The 23,070-nt window shown below is 41.8% G+C and overlaps 1 long non-coding RNA gene across 3 annotated transcripts in view; it reads left to right on the forward strand.

The window, feature by feature from the left end:
• The first annotated feature begins 21,018 nt into the window (after nucleotides 1–21,018).
• Nucleotides 21,019–23,070, forward strand: part of LOC311263449 — a 115,259-nt gene continuing 113,207 nt past the window's right edge. For 2 of the 3 annotated variants that reach the window (XR_014623348.1, XR_014623349.1), the window contains exons 1-3: nucleotides 21,019–21,114; nucleotides 21,686–21,767; nucleotides 22,362–22,442. This is a non-coding gene — a long non-coding RNA (uncharacterized lncRNA). The remainder of the gene's footprint in view (nucleotides 21,115–21,685; nucleotides 21,768–22,361; nucleotides 22,443–23,070) is intronic. The other variant, XR_014623350.1, reaches the window with a different exon arrangement.

Raw genomic sequence — 23,070 nt, forward strand, 5'->3', positions numbered from 1 at the left:
ACTGCAAACCATGTCACATCTCTTTTGTGGGGCAGTTTTACTCCTGCAGATGAGGTGCATGTGAAACTGGATGGTGAGACACAGCTGATGTGATAGCTTTCTCCATTTTGGACTCTCCATTCCCTCCGATAAGCACCGTGAAGTCGCTGTGCAATTAGTAAACACTGTGAATCTGTGTGAAAAGTTGAACCCTATGCAAATTGACTTCATCCTGGCAAGCAAATCCACTGATTGCAGTGATTTCTATTGAGATGGATTTATTTTAGTGCGAAATTTTGCTGGACCCTGGAGCTAAAGCCAGCAGTTGACACCTCTCTCTCTGTGGGAGATCGGTTTCCGCTACCAGCGAGCTCACAAGATGACAGAACATTTTTTTGGCTGTGCCCTCCCTTGAAACCTTTCTAAACATTAAGAGATTGTTTATGCCAAATATCTGCTTTCTAGTTTACATTATCCAGGCGGACTTTTAGGGTCAGATTCCTCTCACAATCATTAGGATAGGAATAGGAGTCCCCGTTGACCCCTGAAGATAATATGAAGGGAAGGGGAGAAGGTAGCAAGATCCAGAACTGTTCTCTCATCATTCCTTTAAAAACCAGCCAATATCTGCAATATCAGCTATTAATATAGTGTATTTGCATCACCTCCTGGACAAATAAATTACTCCAAACTTTCCATTTTTGTGCTGCCTATCAGTGAAAGATAAAAATGGTAGAGACAGAAAAATGGAGCGTTAAAGGCAAAGCGAGCGCAAGCGAGAGAGAGCTACAGAGGACGGGGTGGGGGTTGAGGGTGTACTTAACTCTATTGTTCTAAAAATGTTCACTTCCTTTTTGAACACATATTTGATTTACTATTTGGCAGGATTTCAATGCACTTTTACCCTCCATTTTCAGCAGAGGAGGAGTTAGTTGACACTCTCAATTCAGAACTCGACGAAAAGCTGAGGGGATCCCTGGAGAATCGCTCATTCATTCAGCATTCCCATCAGCCCATTAGACTGGCCATCAGCCAACATAACTGCTTCCTGTTTCTCTAAGACACCTTTTTCATCCTCAGTGTAATTCAGTTGTTTGAAAAACTTCCAATGGGAAGAGGTAGTAGATTACTTTAGCCCGAGGATTCTCATACATTTAACAAACTGGAGCAAATATCAGGAGGACGGTGGTGCATTCATTCCCGCTATTCATCGCCTACTCAAAAGCTCCGAAAAGGATTGGATTGAGATTTGAATCCAAGGCGTGAGCTGCACCAGAGTTGTTGTAAAAGTGCCTCAATATGCGGTGTAAGTGAAAAAGTAAAGGGTCAACACGTGTAATTGGATTTCACAGATGCAACCATTTCCACTGACTGTCTCTTTGAAAAACGAACACTGTGTGAGTGCATCGCTGACTGAAAGTAGACACCTTCTCTATGTTACACAGGAATATTAGTGATTCTCATTGTGGACTATTTCTAGTGACTGTGAGTAAAATATCACACATATTGAAAATGTTACCAAGTCTTATTAACATGGAAAAAAAGACTTAATTATTTGCGTTTAGTCAGATTTTACACTTGAAATGAATGCCAGATTTTGGTCAGAATGTGTTTCGATTTAGAATTAATTTGAAGTATAGCACATTACATTAGGGCCGCAACTAACAATCAGTTTCATTATTGATTAACCAGCTGATTATTTTCAGGATTAATCGATTAATTGTTTATTCGTCTATAGAAAAAGGTCAAAAATGCTTATCACAGTTTCCCAGAACTCAAACTGACGTCCCTCAAATTTCTTCTTTTGTCGAAAACAACAGTCCAAAAACCCAAAGACCCTTCATGTACTGTACCATCATGAATGACAAAAGAAGCAAATCCTCACATTTAAAAAGCTTTGACCAGCAAATGTTTGACATCGTTACTTGAAAACGATTATCAAAATAGTTGGTATTTTTTCTTTCCATTGATTAATCAACTAATCGTTGCCGCTTTACACCTCGCACTTCTTCACTTACATCACATGCTGTTTGTGGAAACCAGTAGACGATTGTTATTACATGCTGCACATTAACCAAATTGAAGTACAGAGGGCGAAAACAGAGAAACAGAACAGTGTTTTTTTATACATGTAGGGCATAAATTATGTCCGATCGTGCAAGCTTCATGCCACCGTCGAACAGCTAGTCAATGGAGAGGGCAGGGAGAAGCAATGGAGCGAAGTAATGTGTAATCTTACTACTCAATGGGCTGTGCCCAGCAACGGGCCTCTGAATGCTGGAAGTGTCAGAGAGATAAATAGCAGAGTGTCCCCCTCGAAAAACATGATTAATACCCCGCCTGGTGACGCTGCTGAAGATGAAGTGGGAGCAGCTGGCTCAGGCAGCGTAGGCACGCAGGGAGAGGTGGGAGGGGGGACGGGAGCGAGCGCAGCGGAGCAGAGAGGGCAAAGAGTAGGACACACTGGCAGCTAGGGGAAAGGAAGGCAAGGCAAGGGCAATCCGGGCCACCAAAGGCACTGGGACCCCTACCTCCCCTCATCTCCCCATGTACGCAGCTTTATTTCCTTTTTTTATTTCGTCATGGTTTAGCACTTAAATAATCTTCAGCTCCTCACTTACTGTTTGTATACATAAACACACGCAGGGCTTCAATGACATCACTTCTGCGTCGCTGCATGAAGTAGAAGCCTGCGTCCTTTAATTGTACAAATCTTACAGGAAATCAAGGCTACCAGGAAATTTGTTTCAATTCAATTAAACAGGCCAACAGTTCAGAACCTGGCCATTTATGACATCCGGAATATAACGAAATCTCACACTAATATGTGGCACTCAACCCTTTTTTACAAGGGTTATTAACATGAGCGTGCACAGGGGTGAGAGCTGCATGGGGTGATGTACTGCAGAGCCTACTGCACTTTCTTAATGCACCCCCCCACCCCCTGAATAAAAAAGTGCTTTTTACATTGTTTAACACCAAATGTCAGCTTTTTTTTTTATAGCTCTGTAACCACTCATGTATCAGCCTACACCTCAATTGTTACTCAACAGACAAAGTTTTGTCAGTCAGTAAAAATTCCAGTTCCTATTGAGCACAGTGTCCCCCGCTGAGTGGGGCCTGTTTCTGTGGAAACAGTTGAAACTCTCCTAACACAGTACAGAACACATGGAGTTATTGGGTCTGTTTTGTTGTGTAAGTAAACATGTCGAGGGGTGGGCTACTTTTTCATGGTTCAGGGGCCCCAACCCTCCCCTCACACAATTAACTTTTCCAGTGTAATGAGATGATTGATATGCTGGAAGTGTGTGCTTTAAGGAGATATTAATCATTCCCTCTGGTAATTTTAATCATGCGTTCCATCATCCCCAGCTGCTGAGGATCACCTTCCTAGCAAACAAAGGGCGGCCACGCCACTTGCATAGTCATTCTGTTCTAGTTTAACTTTATTTTATGCTGGTTCCTCCCATCTGTTCGCACAAGCCTCCACAGCCCACGTTGCACGTTGACAAGCTGGGGAAGCAGTGTGTGGGTGGGTGATTGTATGAGTGTGTGCGTGCGCATGTATGTGTGTAAACTTTAGAAACACAGGCATCTTTGAAATGGTAAATCTAATCCTCCAGGTCCGTGACTAGTTGGTACACCGCCACCAGCCACCTCCACTAACACGTACAGTAATGCATACAAACAGCGGGCACGCATGCACACACTCACACACACTCACACACAGACACACACACGCGCATAGTCTCAAACACACACAGTCATTGTGACACACACGTACTGGCGCGCACACACGTATACACAAAACACACACATACACCACATGGTGTGGGCAATATGTCAGAGCAAAGCATAATTTGGCATTTGAACCAGTCACTATTATTGGAAGTATGAAGAAATGCTGCAGGGAAGATTTGTTTAGATGACAAACAACTTGGAAACTCTTTCTCTCCCTTGACTGCGTTGAAAGTCAAAGAGACTTATATATTCCCAAAACACTGATTAGTTCATGTTGAGCGCCTCCATTGTGCTGTACTGTACCTCTGCGTGGTTGTTCCATGTTTTTACCTAAGGCTATGTAAGATTTGGAAGGGTATTCCACAATCAAAGACATTTCTCCTATGACTTTTATTCAGCTGCTGTTCTGTCACAGTCAAGGCCACGGGGAAGCTAGCGGTGACCCGGCGGTGCATTCAAACACAGAACAGGACAATTCTGACTATACAACAGCAAAAACATGTACCGACTCAGTGGGAAGTAGAGAATCTAAGCACTTCCAGGAGGTGAAATATAAGCTATACAGAGGCTGCAATGTCACTTATTCAGTTTGAATACCGGGAGCACGTGTCACCCAGTCGTTGCTCTCGTCGCTTTCATACACAGTATGTCACACATCTCACTCCTCTTTAGTCAATATCTCATTTCAAACTTGTAAGCTGACATATTTGGCAAATAAAACAGATTCACACGATGTTTGACTTGATAATTGTTGGATAATTTCTCTGATCAGCCTCTGTTTTGCTACATCAAGTAGTAAACAAACCATAAAGCTCAACAAGGTTGCACAAAAATTGCTGCCTGTGCTCAAACCAGCGACAGCTCCAAACTTCCACTTGACGAGTGTCGTAAATGCGCACTTAATCATGTGCAAAATTAATGACAACCAGCTGACAGATATTCCATCATCAATGCAGAAGTTTTTGAAAGTTATTGAAGGGGGCTTGTCTGGTTGTGCACAGATTAGCATTGCTTGCATGCAGTCAGAGGCCAATGCAAAGCAGATAGGTTAATCCCCAGGACGAATTGATAGGACACATCCCTAAATGCTCTGAGCTCCGCTGCTTCTAAAACCCATTAATTGTGCCCAATATGAAAAAAGTAATTTAATTTTACATCAAGTCCAGCCTCATCTGTTATCTGTGGCACACTTCTGCAGAGTACATAAAGGTAATAGAGGTTTTCAGGGGCTATTCCCCACTTATTATCTAATAATGATGAATGAATACGCCGGGAAGTGACAGGTGTTTAGATGCTTTGTCAGTGGAAAGGCCTCCATTTGCAACTTTCCTGGAAATCAGTTCTTGTTCACTTTGAGGCCGTGCAGCAACTTTAGTGCACTGTGTGTTTTACTGAAAACACAGGAAAGATTGCACCTTTATAGCTCAAGACTTAAGAGCAAGATATCCAAAGAGTATTCAGATACAGAGCCAGGCACGACAAAATGTTAATTAGACAAAGCTGTCTGTTTTGACAGTTTTTGTACTCCTGACATAAAAGTGACTGTTTGCTCACACGTACCAAATTCTTACTTAAATTTCCTTTATGTAACCCAGTCACCAGGATAAAATGTTGGCATTTGACGTTTCTGCAAACCATGGATATGTAGAGGTTTGTCATAGGCTACGTACCATATTGACATTTTTACGAAACGTGTCATATCACATTCACAGTATTTGATTATGACCTGACTTTCATGTCAGGAGGTGGAGCAGATGTTGGTGGAGTTGCAGGCCACAAGGTTTGCAAGCCAGTGGCTGCAGGTCGAGCCTACATTCAACATTTGGAAAACTGGATATTTTTAGGGACACATCAGTACAATTTGTAGCTGTTTATAGGAACAAAAAAATGATATATCTGATAGGAAGTCAGGCCATTTGCATCTGTGTTTATGGTAACAAAACCAAGTATTTCTAACAAAATTGGAACCACTTTTCCTTTAAGGTCTAAAAACTGCTTCGGGTGTTTTGACAGAGGCCTAAATTTGGCACCAACCTATAACTTTTCAGTAACAGTAACAGTTACACTTATTACACATATTACCATTGACATGTTTCTTTATTTGCAGCACCATATTACAACTACTTAACCGTTAACTTAGCATTTTCCCTCAATAAACTCCTAATTACTGCTTATTGATGGTAAGTAGGGAAGTTGCTGCGCATGAATCATGACCTCAATATGCTTTGCACAGTATGGGTCTTTTAAGGTGTTAGTACCACAAGAATATTCATTCTCTCTTAATAGCACTTCAAAAATAATCTCTATTCTTATGTAACAAAACACAAAAGTGTGAGTGTTAATAGTGTCCAAATAACTCTAAAGGGAGTCTTTGTCAAACTACTTATTGTTTTTATGAATGCCCCAGTTGTAGAATATGGTCATGCAGAATAAGGCATTAATAAGTGTTATTAATAAAGCGCTTATCATGCATGCTAATAAGCAACTAGTTAATGTTAAATATGTGTTCTCGAATCCAAAGTGTTACCAACTTTTCATGCAAAATACAAAGTAATTTAAACGTGTTTTTAGTAGAACCCATTAACAACAGACTCTTGTGGGAAGATTTATGGAGCCAAAATGAACAAGAAGCAAATGATGTAAGAAACCCTTTAACCTGGCAGGTGTGTTTTCACGAGTCACACAGCACCGGTATTTTTTTTACCGATGCAGTGTTTAATTTTAAACAAGTGAACGGTTTGTTAGAGCATTGCATAAATACCCTCCATTCAGAAGCATTTCACGTGTTATTATGACTTCACGCTTATCACCGATCTAAACAGTGTTGATAGAGTGAAGCTCCTTATAGCAACTGTTTTGTGAAGGCTGCCTATAAAGAAAAAGCGTCCCTCATTATTTCCACCTTGCTTTACCCTGGCACTCCTGCTCCGCTGCATGACTAAAAGACAATTAATCCTAATAATCAGGGCCTTAGCCATCATTCCTCATTCTGGCAGGCCTCTTTTTCCATAGGGGCACAGAGGGAGTGCCCGAGCCATGGATCTCTGCTGCACAGATGAACCTCTTACAGATGTTGAGTGAGCAGCGCGGTTAATCGCTTAGCCATCTTATGGCCTTCAGGCACGTACAAAAATGGAAAACTGAAGGTGGCATTTTATCATGTCATGTCTAGCGCTGAACGCAAGACTGGCTGGACCTGGTGTATATTTGGCTTGGTGTTCTAAGCAATGTCATACTTACTGCAAAATAAGAAACTTAATAATAGAAAGACAGGAATGTGGGCGCCTGTTAAAGCTCGTCGTAAAGGCATCGGTCCAACATGTTGGCTCTGGTAATTTTAGCCTCAGTTAACAAGATATACACATATATATTTCATTAAGACATTAACCTCTGCTGAGGCAACAACTCTTAAAATAAGCAGGATTGCATGCTGGCACTCACACCGCAAACGTGCACATCCTTTTGTCAGCAGTGCCAGAGCATAGTGACACCCTTTCATTTCGCAGCAGAAAGGCTGTGATGCAATGTTTGACTTATCAGCATGGGGACCTAATCTTCTCAAATTAGAGCCCAAATGTTTGGTGAGTGCTACAGGCCCAGTGTGTGGAAGCAGAGGGAGTGCTATGACCGCCGCAGACAGGAGGCCCAGGCAAACAAGCAGATGCTAAGGGGCTGCTTTGGATGCGGAAGAAGAAAATCACCATCACAATGCAGCAATTATGGCAGTCTCAAATTCGCTAGGCTGGAGCACAGTGTGTTCTCGCAGCGTCTCAGCAGCACTCACAGCATCCCACACAACAAGCTCATTAGGCCAGCACATCCTCCCTCTGATTTAGGGTAGAGGAATTAATGCAACAGCACCTGGTCTCTTGGAGCCATCCATCCTGCCATGTACAGCCGGCCACGCTCAGGTTATGCATTATCTTCTTTAAAAGCGTGAAATGTGGCCACCCCTGTTCAGTTTTAAGCTACACCTCTCTTTTTCCAGAGTGCTATGTGAGGGGCAGGCATATTAATCACACTCACAGCCACTAATGCTAACAATCAGTCAACACAGTTGGCCAGGCTCTCCATCTCTGGTGACAGGGAGGTTTGTCCTGAGGCCTGCTGATTCGTCCTGCTATGTCTGCCTCGAGGACAAAATACACAGCACAGGCAGGTTTTTCCTCAAGCGCTACCCCTACATCATATTTTTTAAATGGGAGAAATGCTCAAAAATTAACATTAAATATGTATTTCTAAAGTAGTTCTACCTGGACATTAAATTAATTCTGAATAATAATATTAATCCCCTTTAATATTTAAAAAATATCCATTAATGTGCACATGAACACAGCTCATTCCAACAGTTCGAGGAAAACTAATTTGTTATTGGAGTGATTTTTCTCCACCATGGATACAACATATGTCAAACAGTCAAGTTTTGATAAACTAACAGCTGGCTAGTTCAACTGAGAGGAAACTGCCTACTGAGCAAGAATGATCTCTCCCTGAGTGTCATCCGCCAGCAGCATGAGGCAGAACCAGCATGTTTGGATTCCTACTGTACAACAAGAATATGGCTCCTCTTGTCAACTTCAAGCTGACAAGTGTAACATTGACACAAATGAATACAGAAAACCTGCACAATTAATTTCATCCTGAGCTCCAGCTCACATAAAAAAAACAAAAAAGCTAATAAATTAACGGGGAATTCTATGAATGTGCTGAGTGCCGTAAACGTGCAAAGTGAGTCTGTGTGTGCGTGTGTGCGCGGCTGCCTATGCAAGACTGGGAGTGCATGTTATGTGTGATATTTTTTTCCATTGCTCAAAAAGAAATGCTAATTATTGGGCTTCAGGTAGCGTAAAATGTACAGCTGTGGTGACTGTCAGTGCTCGGTGGACTATTGAGCTGGTGTACAACTTGACAGTGGGTGGTGTCTCTCGCTCTCATACCAACAATCACCCAGTGGCACTGCCATCTTCTGCCGACGTCAATCAGCAGGTAGCTTCTAAAGCACAAGGGAATCAAGCTATACCTGCCATGCAGCACTCAAACCCCTTTTTTTTCCATTTACTGTCTCTAAAAGCTGAAACGTCACTGTAGATTGACCTGTATTGAATTCAAGGTTTCTGTGTCCCAGAAAATACGCCTTTCTGGGTTTGCAGGTGGTGAGAATCAGTTTGATCTTTAACTTGTTCGAGCATTAAGGTTGAGCCTTAATGTTTGCATTTTAGATCCCCTCACCTTCACTGATAATAGCCAGATGGCGGCGACAGTCCGTGCACAACACTTATAAGTGGGGTCTGCTAGCAACAGCTGCTTGCTATGTTCCACTGCTCCACATGCGTATGTATACACCACAAGTCACTGCTATTTGTTAATAAAAATTTTTCTTTACACTTCATACTGATGTCGAGCCAGATTGCCTGATCTCAGGGAACAAACTTTATAGACCAGCTTGACGTCAACTTTGATTACTTCATTTCTGAAGAATCCCAGATGTTTGAGTGTTCACTCAGGGGGATTGGCAGTACCTGCACTGACAGCGCTTGGACCCATGGGCTGTCGCAAGGAAGAGTAAATATACACTGGTGTTGACATTAGTAAGATGCTTGTAGATGTGTCAATTAATTGTCGTTTCTCCCTTGCAAAACAGATTATGACTATAATATTGTAGAATGTTATGTGCATCCCTTTACTAAGCAAAATGACTGCTAGTGCTGGAACGCATGTTGTATTTTGAATATAGTATTAGCGCTGTGGAAAGGTAGACAGAGAGAGGAAAGCTTTTATGTATTTAAATATGGAGTCACCGGGCTTAAATGTACAATACGCACCTTCTGCCACTAGGGGGCTCTCTATCAAAATGAAACAAAAGGCATTTGCCTAGTATTGCGTAAAGGGCCTGGTGGAACAGGGGGACATATATCCTGAGTGCCTAGAGATTACTTTTTAACTTTTGGGATTAAAAAGTGGATTTATCTTCACTCCTGTTTATCAACCTGACTGCAGCAGCGATCCGCAAAGCTGACTTCCATTGTTGGGTGTTTATGTTGACTGCAGGCTGGAGCTGAAGGGGAAATGGACTTTACTTCATAAAGGTAACCTTATAGAGAGGAGAGGGGAGAAAAGAAGATAGAGAACCTGAGACTCTGGTGAGTGCTGAATTGGTGTGCACCGTTGCTCGCTAATGTTATCTTATGGCTAATGCACAGTAAAGTAATCTGGCCATAGGACTTCCAACATGATACAGCGTGCCACTGCTATAGTGTCGGTGTCATGACAAGGTCTGCTGGAGAGACTCAACAAATGGCATACAGCGTAAAAAAATGGCCAGACATGCTTCGGGTCAAGGATCCTGTCGCCTGTTCTTTTAGACATTTTTAAATGGGAAGAATGATGTGGTGCACCATTATATTCTCCAAATTGAGGGAATCCCTATTTTGTCCCGGCTGATAGTTATGGGATCTATAGCACTATAGGAGGGTGTATGAACAAACTCTAAGGGAATAACAATGTCCCAAGGCTATGTCATGGGATTAGCCACAGTAGGAGTCAGGATTGTTTGGCTACATGACAACCTTTGAGCGTAGGGACAGGGACGATCTCCTGAGTGCTCTACTGTCTCCAGAGGGAAGCATCAGTGTCAACAACCCAGTGAATCCAGAGTCTTGAGAGGCCTCAGCTGAGACTTGCTCTGGTATTTGGACTCTTTGTACGCTCTACATGTAGCGAACCAGCAGTTCAACCACTGAGGTCTGAAGAGTTTGGTCACCAGCACTACTGCCCCGGGGGACTGTCAGGGACTACTTTCAGAAATGTAAGTGCATGTGTAGCTCGCGTTGTGATAGATGAGCACAAGCAAAATAATCTGTATGAGTTCAGGAATGAGGCACAAGAAAAGTAAAGTGGCTGAAGATGTTTTGTAACTTTTTTTCACATCAAAATAACAGCTTCAAAATCAACACATTACATCTGACAAATTGTTACAGACCTGGGATTTGTATTTCCGACAGTGGTGTTGCACTCAGAAACTGTTGGGGGTGCCAAATCACACAAAATGCCAATTTCTACATAATGTTGCTTTAAAATCTTAGATTTGCAGACTTATTTAATGATGTCTATCTTGAATTCATTGTGTATATTCTTAGAGTAATTTTCAGCATAATTTAGTTTTTATTTCTTGTTCCTCTACCTTCATTTTTTCAACGTGCTAATATTAAAAATGTCAAATATGAATTGATAATGATTTGCTAATTTCAATGTATTTCACTTAATACTGTGCTGTTACATGTCTGATCTCAAGTGTTAAAAACAGCATTTTTCCACTTATTTTAAACCTTTGAAAACTTGAAACCTATCCAGGTACTTGAACCTTACCTGAACCCACCTACAGTATTGCTCAACTGAACCAACTTATTTCAAGGTTTCTTGTCAAGTAGAATCATCATGCTCCATGAACAGATACTTTCACAAGTATCTTTTTCTTGTGGAAATTATTTATTTTATATTTTACCTTTCCTTTCTTGAAGCCCTATGACTTAGAGGTGAGGCTCGCTCTCTGGCTAACCTTTGTGGCTAACGGGTGAGATGGGAGTTCATTTCAGGGCTATATTGCCACCCATCTCATTACATAGCCACCCCACCATTACACTTGTACTTTATTCATTACTGGCTGTTAAACTCGGACTATTGCACATGAGGTATTACAGAGAGGAGCGGGATCTGACAGGGGCTTTGGCTTCCCAAAATGCTACTTGTCTGCATTTTGAATAAGCTATGAGGAACCTGAACCCTCAAATCCTGACAGCCAGAACACCTTCTGTAGACAGTAAGCTACTAACTTCCCAGCAATGTGATGAAAATGAGTTGCCCTGCCTTTCCACTCACCGCTGAATACTAAGAGGATGAAGGTTTGAACAGGGTTGAAGAGGTTCATCCAGTCCATTTTAATGTGCTGTGATGCAAAGAGGAATAAGTCTATCGAGCCCCATTAGTGGTCTCAGCCAATAATCATAAAACTACAGTTACAATAGTTAACTGTTGTTTCACAACATTAGGATGCATTTGACCAGCACATAATGTCTTTCAAACATCTTATAAATACTGTAAGGTCTTCAACCCACTCTTTGGTGTGGTGTTGGAAAGCCCAGTCTATGAATGCTCTCAGCATTATGTCATGGTATTCCTGTGAAATGCATTAAGTATTTGTCAGACAGTTTTATTTTGTTTGTACAGTTCAGAGTTCACAGCAGACATACATGCCATCGATCATGTGTAGTTGAGTTACGCTGAGTCACACTTGCAGAGTCAAAGTGCACAACGGGGAGATGTTAAGGGGGAAAAATAAGCTGAAAAAAGGGAAAATGTAAAACCAAGCATATGTAGTAGGAGTGTAGCAGGATTGAAACTCACTTGGCTGATTCTGTCGCCCCAGGGAGAGCTAACACTAAAATGCTCTTTGACCATGAAATGGCCCTGCCCGGTAATGGTGGTTAATGGCTGTATGGTGCAGCGGTGCCTAGGCTAGGCAGGAGGGAGACCTAACAGGGGCATCCTGCTTGCTCCAGTAGGCCACATCCAATGAAGGAAAAGGGGAAGGTTGGGAAAGTAGTGATGTTTTGCTTGAAATTATAAATGTCAATGCACTGTAGTCAGGAGACTCTAAGTGTGATAAAGATGTGATAAAAAGAAGGGATGTTACTTAAATAGTGCTGTACTTTTTTCCACAAATAAGCACTAATGGACAGGGTGGAACCGAGCTATGGAAAAACTGAAGCACTGGGACAAAATTAAATTAATGGTTTGCTAAATGAGCTTTACTGTGTCAAATACAATAACATGTAATTTATTGGTCATTTTCATGGTTCAATTGACGCAAACACTGCCAATATCATGCATTATTTCTGTGGACAGAGAATTATTTGAGATTATGTGTATTCAAAGGTTCTCCGCAAACATTTTTATAGCTACATATTTTCCAGAATCCAGAAAAAATTCACTGACCCCAAACTTCTCTGTACACTGTGCATCAGATTAAGTTTGATTCACTTGACCTTCAAATTAGAGCTTATTTTACCCTTTGACTCCTTGACTATAGTTGATGCATCTCGTCACTTGCGTCCAGCTATGCCATGAGTTGAAGTGCCTCTGACTGCTGACATATTGCCCTCATCACTGCGAGGTCTGACCAACGTTTCATCCAGCGGAAATCCTGAAAGAGCAACACCCAAGGGCAAGATGTGGGTATCAGGACCTCCACAAAGCAATGGCATATCATGGGCCAACCATGGCCAGCTGAGGTTACTATTTGAAAGCCATCTGGTAATATAGCATGTGACAGTACAGAGGTGATGCATGTAATGTAGCCTCAAAGTGTCCGTCTCTAAAGGTCAGTATTAAGAGACAAGACATAATACCACCAAACCTTGCAGGTAGTTTGCCTTTGACAGATGGATGCTTTTTTCGAGGTACTAAATAAGATGATTCTTAATTGTTTTTTAGGCTAATAACAAATTTAGATCGTGAAAAACCGTAATACGAGGAACCCAAATAGATTGGTCAAAGCCACCACTCACAACGTCAGTACAGTAATTTATTTTGAAAAACATAATGATTTGCCTTATTATGATGATATTCATTAATGAAATGGATAACTTGGCTATTAAAAAAGCTTTGTTACGTGTCCATAATGCTGTATAACACATGGAATACGCCCCCTAGTGTTCAACGCAAGGATGGACGGAAACACCATCGCAGACATGGGAAAGAAGTTATTTTGTCTCATGGAATTTGCACACAGAGCATTATCGAGACAAAAACAGGACCAATCACAAATGACAACAAATAAGTGAGGAGACTGGACTTGAGTATTGTGAAACATTATGCTTAAAGACATACGAACCCCTATGCTTGCACACACACACCTGGGTAGACAGCTGGCGGTTTATTTGCATTTCGACAATATGTGAAATCGGCAAATTTATTCATTTCTGTTGTCATTTTCAGCCATAACTGTAACGTTTAAAGATATATATAGTAAAATGATGGTCCAATCAATCTGACGTTTCTGCTGTGCTTATTTTATGTTGCGTTGCTAGCTTCTTTGCTATCTAGCCAACAGTGACATCTCAGACTAGCTGCTAGTTTTGGGGTAAATTTAGGTGTCCAAACTAAAGTTAGCAAAAGTGTCAGACATGCATCTTAGATTAATGAGATCTAGACATTTTCAACATCATGAAAAAACACAGCTAAATTTTACGTAAGCTAGCCCACGATGCAGGGGATTTCTACCCAGAAGTTACTGTCAACAAACATTGTGATTGGTTCCATATGTTACACAGCTAGCATGCCTCAAATGCTACCAATGTGTCCAGTTTAATCATTGTAGTCAAGCAAGTGAATTCTGTCGACTCACTCTCCTTTATGCTCTGTGTTTGATTTCTAATATCATGCATAAAATATGCATTTAGCGATCAGCTGCTAAATGCTTGAGTGTGTTCACCAGTTTGACACTCAGCTAGTTTTATTGCCTTTTTCTGTTTGCCTAAAATAGGTGTCTGCTGCGGTTGAAAATGAGAACCTTGAGGGTGATTCAAACCTGTCAAGTTTTGGACTGTTAAACCAAAACAATGATCTAAAAGACATTATAGCTGAGGGTAAAGACAGACTTGGCTGATTTCATCATATAGCACTGTAAAAAAAAAAAAAAAAATCACTGCATTTACTCCTGAAGAAACCGAAACGTATTGTTTTTATCTGTTATATTTTTGATTTGAACACAGTTGTATCCTTGAGTACTGTTTATTGTCACTTTGAATTTAAACATATAAACATATATAAATATTTTCATAGCCTGATGTCACAATATTAAAATGCTACGTGGCCAAATAGATCCACACTTACTTTAATTACCCCACTGTCGTCTGTGAAAAATGTTCTTAAATTTGTCCTTGACACATCAGATACTGGATTAGCTGGATTAATGTTAATGTCTTCAAGGTTTTTTCTGACATTCAGTGTTGCTGCAAATATTTACAAAATGAAGGGAAACGCATTAGAATACACTGACAGAGGTCATTCCACTGGCCTTCATCGTTGTTCTTGCAGTTCAGCATTTGCCTCATCGTTGAGCTACCAAACATGCGCATTTGTACACACACATACATGGAGATATCAAGTTATAGGCAGACACATTTTTGAATAGCAATATAACGTACATGCACAGACATTTACTCACATATGTCCTAAATTAAGACGCTGAGTCTATGAGCGTTGATTGTAGAGCAAATCCAGTTTTAATCAGATTTGACGATGAGTGGTCCGAAGGAACTGAGTCATCAGCCGCGGTGGAGACAGTGAGGAGAGACGGAGACAACTGAGGGTTAAGCTGCAAACCTCTTCTGACAAAGCTTGTCTGAGAAAGCTTTAGTGGACAAAATGACAAGTGAAATATGGGGTCAACTATCAGTCATTCATCAATGAACCCATCCTGTCATCATTTGAATTCTGAGCACTAGGCAATATTAACCTTCATAACCCCGAGTCGCATAGGACAGCTTGGCAATGCCTAAGACTGACAGGCACAGTATCAAAGTAACTGTTGGGTGTCACTGTAATAAATGCTTTCAGTCACATAAAGCCATGGATGAAATGGTAGCAGCGTGATGATGGGCACTTGAGGAGCTCTTCATAAAAGTCTTATCCTAACTGCTTTACACCGAGGCTTTGGCAACTCTATGTGGACTACACTAACGTAAAATTTAAGTACTAGTTTTTGTGAGGATATTTTAAGACAATTACTAACTTTTGTCTCGCACACTACTTGTCCTTTGTGCCCGTACGGAGAGTTCTGCCAAGTGTAGCTGCCAAGGGCCATGCCAAGGCTCAGGGCTATTTAATCGTTGTGATCCATACGAGTGGACAAAGCAATGTGGCCTTGGTGTATAGAGGCTACTTCTGTGACCTCTGCAGACCTAAAAGTTCGCTGGCCTTAAGTTAGCCTGAGATAGAGTTACATCCAGTGGGAGCTGGGTGATATCCGCTTACTGTTATCTGCCTTGTGGGAAATGACTGTGGTTGACACAAGGAACCGTGACTTCTCACACTATACAATATTAACACTGATACATGATCGGCAGGCTCCAAATGTAAACGATAGCTTTATCATGTTTGCTATCTTGGTGAAATAATAACTGGAGATAAGTCACGCCATGCTGAAGTTTAAAATGGCTGCTCTCCTTTCCTGCATTTAGCTGGATTATATTCTCTGTTGGTAAATTACTCCCTTTGGAGAGGGAAATTAACCCAGATTTCCATATCAAAGCATTATGAATTGAGCCATTTTCCCTGCCCTCCCGTTCTGCTGAAAAGAGAGAGTGGAAGGGAGTCTGCAGAAGTAGCCTGCAGTGATATGCAGGGCCGTACAGGGCTCCTTTCTTACAGGAGCAACACTCTAACAGAGAGAATCAGCAGCTTTCTACTGAAGCGAAGAATGAGATCACTGGGCTTTTTGTGCAAGGTCAACTTCGAGGCAAGACACATCGTGTTTAAAATTCAGTCCTATCCTCACCGAGCACTTGAAACACACTGTGCCAGCCGGGGAACCTGCTTGCCATTATGCAAAGAGGCGGCGGGCTTAAAGTAAATACGTAATCTTAATGAATGCTGAGATCTGTGGAGGTGGGAGTGAGGGGAGCCCAAGTCAAGTAGAGAAGGGTCAGAAACACAGGGTGAATAATCCTGTGTGTCAACAAGACCTGACTAGCTCTCTCTATCCCGATCTGTAGCCATGTTTACAGTAAACAGAATTCAAAAGTTTTTTTGACATCTGACATCATTGTTCGATGGCAAAATACACAAGAGACTGCAGAACTCTTTTTCATGTAAGAAACTGTTGTTGAATACCTGGTCTTATGTGTAGGTTGAACAAATACAACCTCATTCTAATTACTGACGGAGATAACAGAGGTTTATGATAAATCAACAGATGCTAATGGATACTAATAAGGGAGGGTAATTATGTTTCTAGCCGCTAACAAAAGCAACTCATAAACTAGAGAATTCGACATTAAAACAATTGCCCATTATGTTCATTTCTGATATTAAAGAGCCTACTTACATCTGCTTATTTGTATTATATATTGTGACCTATGTCATTGGCCCCAACTTGTCTCAGATGCATAAATTTAAAACAAAAGGACAGCCATTAGATGACATGTCACACAATATAGGGGTCTTGTTCTGGCCCCGTGCCTGCTGGCTGTGTCCTTTGCTTTGCCCACTTTGCTCTGCGAGACTGCCAGGACATTGAGCCTGACACATCAGAACTGCTGCTCTCTTGGTGCCCTCTTTCATTCGCACTATCACAGAGTCAAAGCCTGCAGAGACGAAGCTGTCCAGAGACTGAGCCCTGCTGGGTTTGACTGGGCCAAGATCCGATCAAGCCTCGAGGAGAGGGTCATCCTCTTCCCTGACTTCTACTTGCTATGATCTCTGAACCGATTCTAAAAAGGCCTCTGACTTGATTTGAGCAGACAGTCCCCCTTGAAAGCTGCCTTTGGTTTGGCTTCTGTAGCCTGGAACGGGAAGAGCAGGGTCAGGCTACACACAGGCAGGAGAAAGCTCAAGCAAAGGCAGTGTGAGGGGGGGAAAAAAACAGAGCTGATAGCCATGCTCCAGGTGCAGATGGCACACTGTTTTATGTGTGGCCTCAATGGATTATGTCAGCCAAGCTACTGGAGGCATAAAATATGGAGAGATCACACAAAAACATTGTCAACCAAAATTCAAAGATTCATTAACAAAGGTCATTTCCATGACAGCAAATGCCTAATAGATGGCCAAGACTCTTGAAGTCACCATGAGGATAAAAGCAGGCTGGATAAAGGAGCCCTAAAATCAGGAAGGGATTTTTAATTTTACAACCTCACAAAAGGTTTCTACAGTAAATGATATAATATTCATGCAGGATTTTGTCTGTAGTGTCTAATTTGCATGAGATTTACGCAAGTCGCTTTAAATAACAAATTTCAAATGTAGTGATGTACCCAAAGCATCACATCACGATAGCATTTTGCATTTATGGGACACGTAAACCCTCTAAACAAAAGAAATAAAAGATGAAATGGCACCTACTGTACCAACTGAGTCGGAATATTTTATTCAAGGTTCCAATTATAAGCTAAAATACTCCTATTTCTGCACATTGCGATGATATGATCAAGGCAGACACTGCCCCTAAGGAGCCGGGGCTGCAGCAACCCTGAAAACCAATAATGGTCAGAGGTCAGAAAAGGGGAAGCAAAGATCCAAGTCCCATCCTATTGTGTGACATGTTTCCTTCGCCTGCTCGCCCCAAAGGCTTAGTGTCAGTGTTAACACTTCAAACACTCAATATCTTCACAAAACACAAAGGACACAACTGCTTGCCATCCACATCATTTCTTCCAGGAACAGAGATATGGATCCTTCCCAAAGGTCACTACCAGCTGAAGTTTCAATGATTAAGCAACGCTTTGTTGTTTGACTTTTTTCCAGAAGCGAAATCTACTTTTAGGTGCAAATTGAGTCGATATTAGGAAATAAAATTGAAGCACATTTTATATGTCAACTTTAAATTGTAGTGGGCGGTCATTTCTCGTTTGATTATTTAAAGAATAATCAAAATGTCAGTAAGGGGAAAATATATTCAGTCATATAAAAGAATCCAGTGATTGCCTTTTTGACCATAATGTCTGGAGAGGTAGTGTTAATGTTGCTTGAATATAATGGGACTACTGCAACAATGATTCAAACAGTATTAATGTATAAATATGCAGAGGGCAGTCTGAGTGGGTGACTGTAACGAGACTACAACACACCTACATATGTTCCTCACTGGAAGTTCATTCTGTAGTCTAAGGGTGATAGAGCTTTCTCAGGAACTTTCCTTGTCCTGCCACTCTTGAACCCATGAACACTGTGCCTGCGAGCATTTCAGAAAAACTACGCTGCCACTGAACTCGACAAGCGCGCTCCTGAATCAGTCAAAAGACAGCATTGTTACCAGACAACCGAGTCCACCCTCCACCACTCTGCTACACATTTATGGAATCATGCACCAGAACACAGACACTGTCGTCGGCTAATCTCACAAGACCGGGATCCAATTTCAAGCAGGCACGGGTGATTCAGGAATCAATCTGGTTAGCTTTCTGTTTTTAGCCCGCTGCTGTTTTGCTCTGGGCGTAACTCAAAGGGATCTCCAGTTTCCCCTGGAATGTGCTCCTGCTCCAAAGGTGGTGATAAAACACCTTATTTTATGGGTCGCTGATTACTCACTGTACCCTGATGTGTGTGTGCTGATACCAATCTGAGGGAGCACAAAACTAGAGGACTCTCCATATTTACAGTATCCTTCAATTTTGCATTTCTTTTCCCCCCATTTTTCCCGTACAACCGCACACACAAACACAAAAATAAAGAAAAATCTCACAAGTGCGGCAGATAAATATATAATTGTTTGTTCGAGTGTGTTTTGCACAGTATGAGACCTTCCGATTGCTGCACCAAGTAGAATGCACTGCAGGCAGTCTCTTGAGGGAAGGTCTCATTTTCTGCCTCCTGCCGTGAAATATTCAGTCCGGCCTGAAATAATATGGGACTCGTTTCAAGGCTTAGCACTTTTCAAATATGCTGGCAATAATGGACAGGGCATCAAATGAAGCACAGCCTCTCATAGCAAGGGGAGCAGAGGTTTTGAATCCACAGCCAGGGTTTCACATAACACCATAGACAGTTGAAGTGCTGTCTACATATGCAGTGTAGTGATTAGTTATTGGTGGGGTGAGCCCATGAAATCCCGCCAACAACTGAAATTCAATACTACATAAGGTCTGTTTAGTTTGGGAGCATGCAATATACATTTATATTATTTTCTAAATACCCAAGTTTGATGCTGCAGAGTGCCAAATGATATTTCCATATTTCTCTCCTGCTTTTTGCATATCGTCGGGGAATCTGAATCTCATTCAGTCTTAAAAAGAAAAGAGAGAAAAATCAAGGGTGCACCAGAAATGCACAGAGATGGAGTGCAGAAGAATGTTATAGGAGGAGGGGGGCTTTGGTGAAAGGATTCAAGGATTTAACAATCCCACATCCTCTCAGCCTGTCCTTCATCTCTAATAATCAAGCTTGGCCACAGAATATCCCTCTGGATGGGAAAAAAACATGTTGCCTGTCCGCCTCTCACTCATCTTTAGACTGCCAGTCTTGGGTCTTCCTCTTGAAGTCTTCTGTCACATTTATGGCTTCAAACACGAAGCACAGCCCTTTTTTTAACTGACTGCCATGTCTTTAAAGCTGGATATCTTTTTTGTACTACATTAGCATGAGATGAAGGGCAGTGCGTCTCATGCAAAAGGAAGCCCCCGAGAAGGCTGGACCACAGACACTGTGAACTTGTTTGTTGCTGTACACCAAAGGCCACCGAAACAAACCCACCACTTCTCAGCTCAGGTGAAGCAGAATGTGTGAGTTCATGGTATGGCTGCATATTCACACTGGCACAATTAAGACAAAGCCGGTGCTTGAATTGGATGCATGCGGTTCACATATCACAGACTGAAGTCGAAACTTAGGTTTTCAAAGATGGTGCACGCACATATTCACAAAATATTGAGCAGGCTGTACGGAACAAAGTTTTGGAGGAAGGAGCTACAGCGTGTTGGTGTGCGAAAGTATGACAGGCTGCTCTAATTACAGAGGAAACACCCTCAAAGCCATGGACAAACTTCAATGACCTTTCCATGTGCTCAATTAGCTATAACTGATATATCTAACAAAACTAATAAACATAAAATCTATCTATCTATCTATCTATCTATCTATCTATCTGTCTGTCTGTCTGTCTATATATCTATATATCTATCTGATACAATCACACCTCCACCTATGGATGAAAAATGTCTCAGAAACATTTTAAACAAACACCCTACAAACATTTTCTCTTTTATTTTGAAGGGTTTGAATTCAAACTTCCCAAAACTTGGAGCCTAAACAAAATACAATAATACCCCCATCTAAATACTTTCCAAAAAAAAAAAAAAAGAAAGAAAGAAAAGTTTGGGGTTTCTAAACTTTTTTCTAAAAAAAAAAGGGACTTTCTTCTTCACTACTTCTTGCATGCCCGCAAGGCTGCCGTGACTGAAGTGAAGGCAGGAGAAGCTCCAGACACCGGAGCGTCCACTGAGCGGCGCCGCAGCCCGCAACTTGCACGGCGGAGCCAGCCAGGCAGGCAGGCAGGCGGGCGGGCAGCCGGTGCTTCCTCCCTGCTACACGCTGCAGGCCAACCCGCTCTCTCACTCCGTGTTGGGTTACAGTGACAAGGGCCCTGTCTGAACCACGACTTTTAGAAAGATAATATTACAGGTAGGTGCAAGCCACGGACCGTGTCACTATCGATAGACAAATTAAGCATTGAAAAACAAGACCGTGACCCAGAAATTCTCGCTTTAATCGGGTCACCGTGCTCGTTTTCAGCACTGAGTGATAATGGCACCTCTCACTGTCCTTAGCATTTGAAGTCCCCTTACCGCAACCTGTAGCTTTTGGGGCAGTGAAAATTGTCCAGCTGGACGCCTTGTATTTTCCCCTATTGGTGCCTTTGTGTGTGTTTTGAGCCATGTACACCTGCCTGCTGATAGCTTTCAACGTTTTTTTTTTTTTTTTTATCTAGTTGAAGGTCAGTTTACCCCTCTAATGAGCTGCTGCTGTGAGGATTGGTATCAGCAGAGCTATAACCAAGGATGTAGATAAATGTGTACAGCCTTAATTCACTTGTAACTCTTAATGTAAGTTAAATGAAACAGTAGGCGCACTTAAAGAAACAAGAGCGGACTCATTTTCTGCAAATTTAATCACTTCTTTGTGTTTACATTGGTGGCTGTTTTTCCTTATCAGCCTCACTGTATGTTGATCACCGTTTACCTTTTTTAAAAAGCTTCAGAATCGACCACATTATTCTGACATTACTCTGCCATATGCTGGAGGACTGCACCGATTCGAGCTGCAGCAACAGAAGGGTAAATCTCTTACACTTTCTGGGCTTGTCTTTATTGTTGCACATGGGGGGAAACAGCCCGAGAAGTCCAAGTAGGCTTGTCGAGCGTTGAAAAAGAAAATGCCGAGATGCAAGCAGAAATCTCTCTGAAATAGGCCGAACAGAGAGTCTTTTTTGCTCCTACAGGGTTTTGTTCAGGGTTCCACTGAGAAAGCCCAATGCAAAGTGGGCCTACAGCCAACTGGGATGGATTCTAGGGTGGAACCTAAACAGATGGGAAATAGTATAAAGGTGAACACAAGGTCAATCTGAGCTTCAGTGATAAAGCTGTGGGCACTGCTCATAGCAGTGTTTTAAAAGTTGACTTAAGAAAACAGATTGTGTGGTCAGAATAAACTCTTAAGACCATATTGGAGCATGTTTTTTTTTTTTTTCCAGGCTTCTTTTGTCTAGATTGCCACAGGCGGAAGCAGCAGACACCAAATGGTCAAAAAATTGTTATCATTATGTTTGTCTGGAAATCAGCAGAATGGGGGGGTGTTGATTTCCAGCGGGTGGGTTTTTTCCTTTGTCCCCTTTTTTTTTTGTTTCTAACCCAGATTTTCATGTTGAACAGGCCCACAGCTGATCCATCTCCCAGTGCACAATCCAGACAGGGGAGGTTAAAGCACTCTGAACGCATGGGACCATATTGCAGGTAATTAATATGTCAGCTCAATGATGAACTTCGTCAATACATCTATCACCACACTTACTTGTAACTGGAGTAGCTCGTGGGATGCTGCAGAGAGCGCCGACTGAGAGTACATTTGTCCATTAGTAAACACTTCATAGTGTGTGTTGTGATTGGGGAGGTAGCGGGGCTCCTCTCTGTCCAGTTGCAGTCATTTTCGCCCGTCACCTCCTCATTGCTGTAAAAACACTTGCTGTGGTTTGGTAGATTAACAGAGAGCCCCCTAATGGAGTAATTACACCGAGCCAAACATCTATTTTTCACCTGTGCTCTGCCATTATTCTCTGTCCCCTATCCACTCCATTGGAAGTCACTTACTCTCCTTACAATGAGTTATCATTGACTGCCATTTAGACGTTCTGGAGCAATTTGTCTTACTGAGGCCACGCGCTGGCCTCATTGCAAAGAACAATCATTCTCCCTCCAATATATAAAACATTCATGGGGAAAAGGAAGAGAAAATGCCCCACAAACAGATAGTAGAAAGTGGCTAATAGATACTATAAAGGTGACAGACAAGGAAAATAATGCAGGAGATTACCGGAGCAGGAACAAGCCTGCACAACCAGTACAAAAGCTTCAGGGACTGTAC

Source organism: Pagrus pagrus (assembly GCF_965226575.1).
Source record: "Pagrus pagrus genome assembly, chromosome: 10".
In the NCBI taxonomy this organism is placed as follows: Eukaryota; Metazoa; Chordata; class Actinopteri; order Spariformes; family Sparidae; genus Pagrus; species Pagrus pagrus.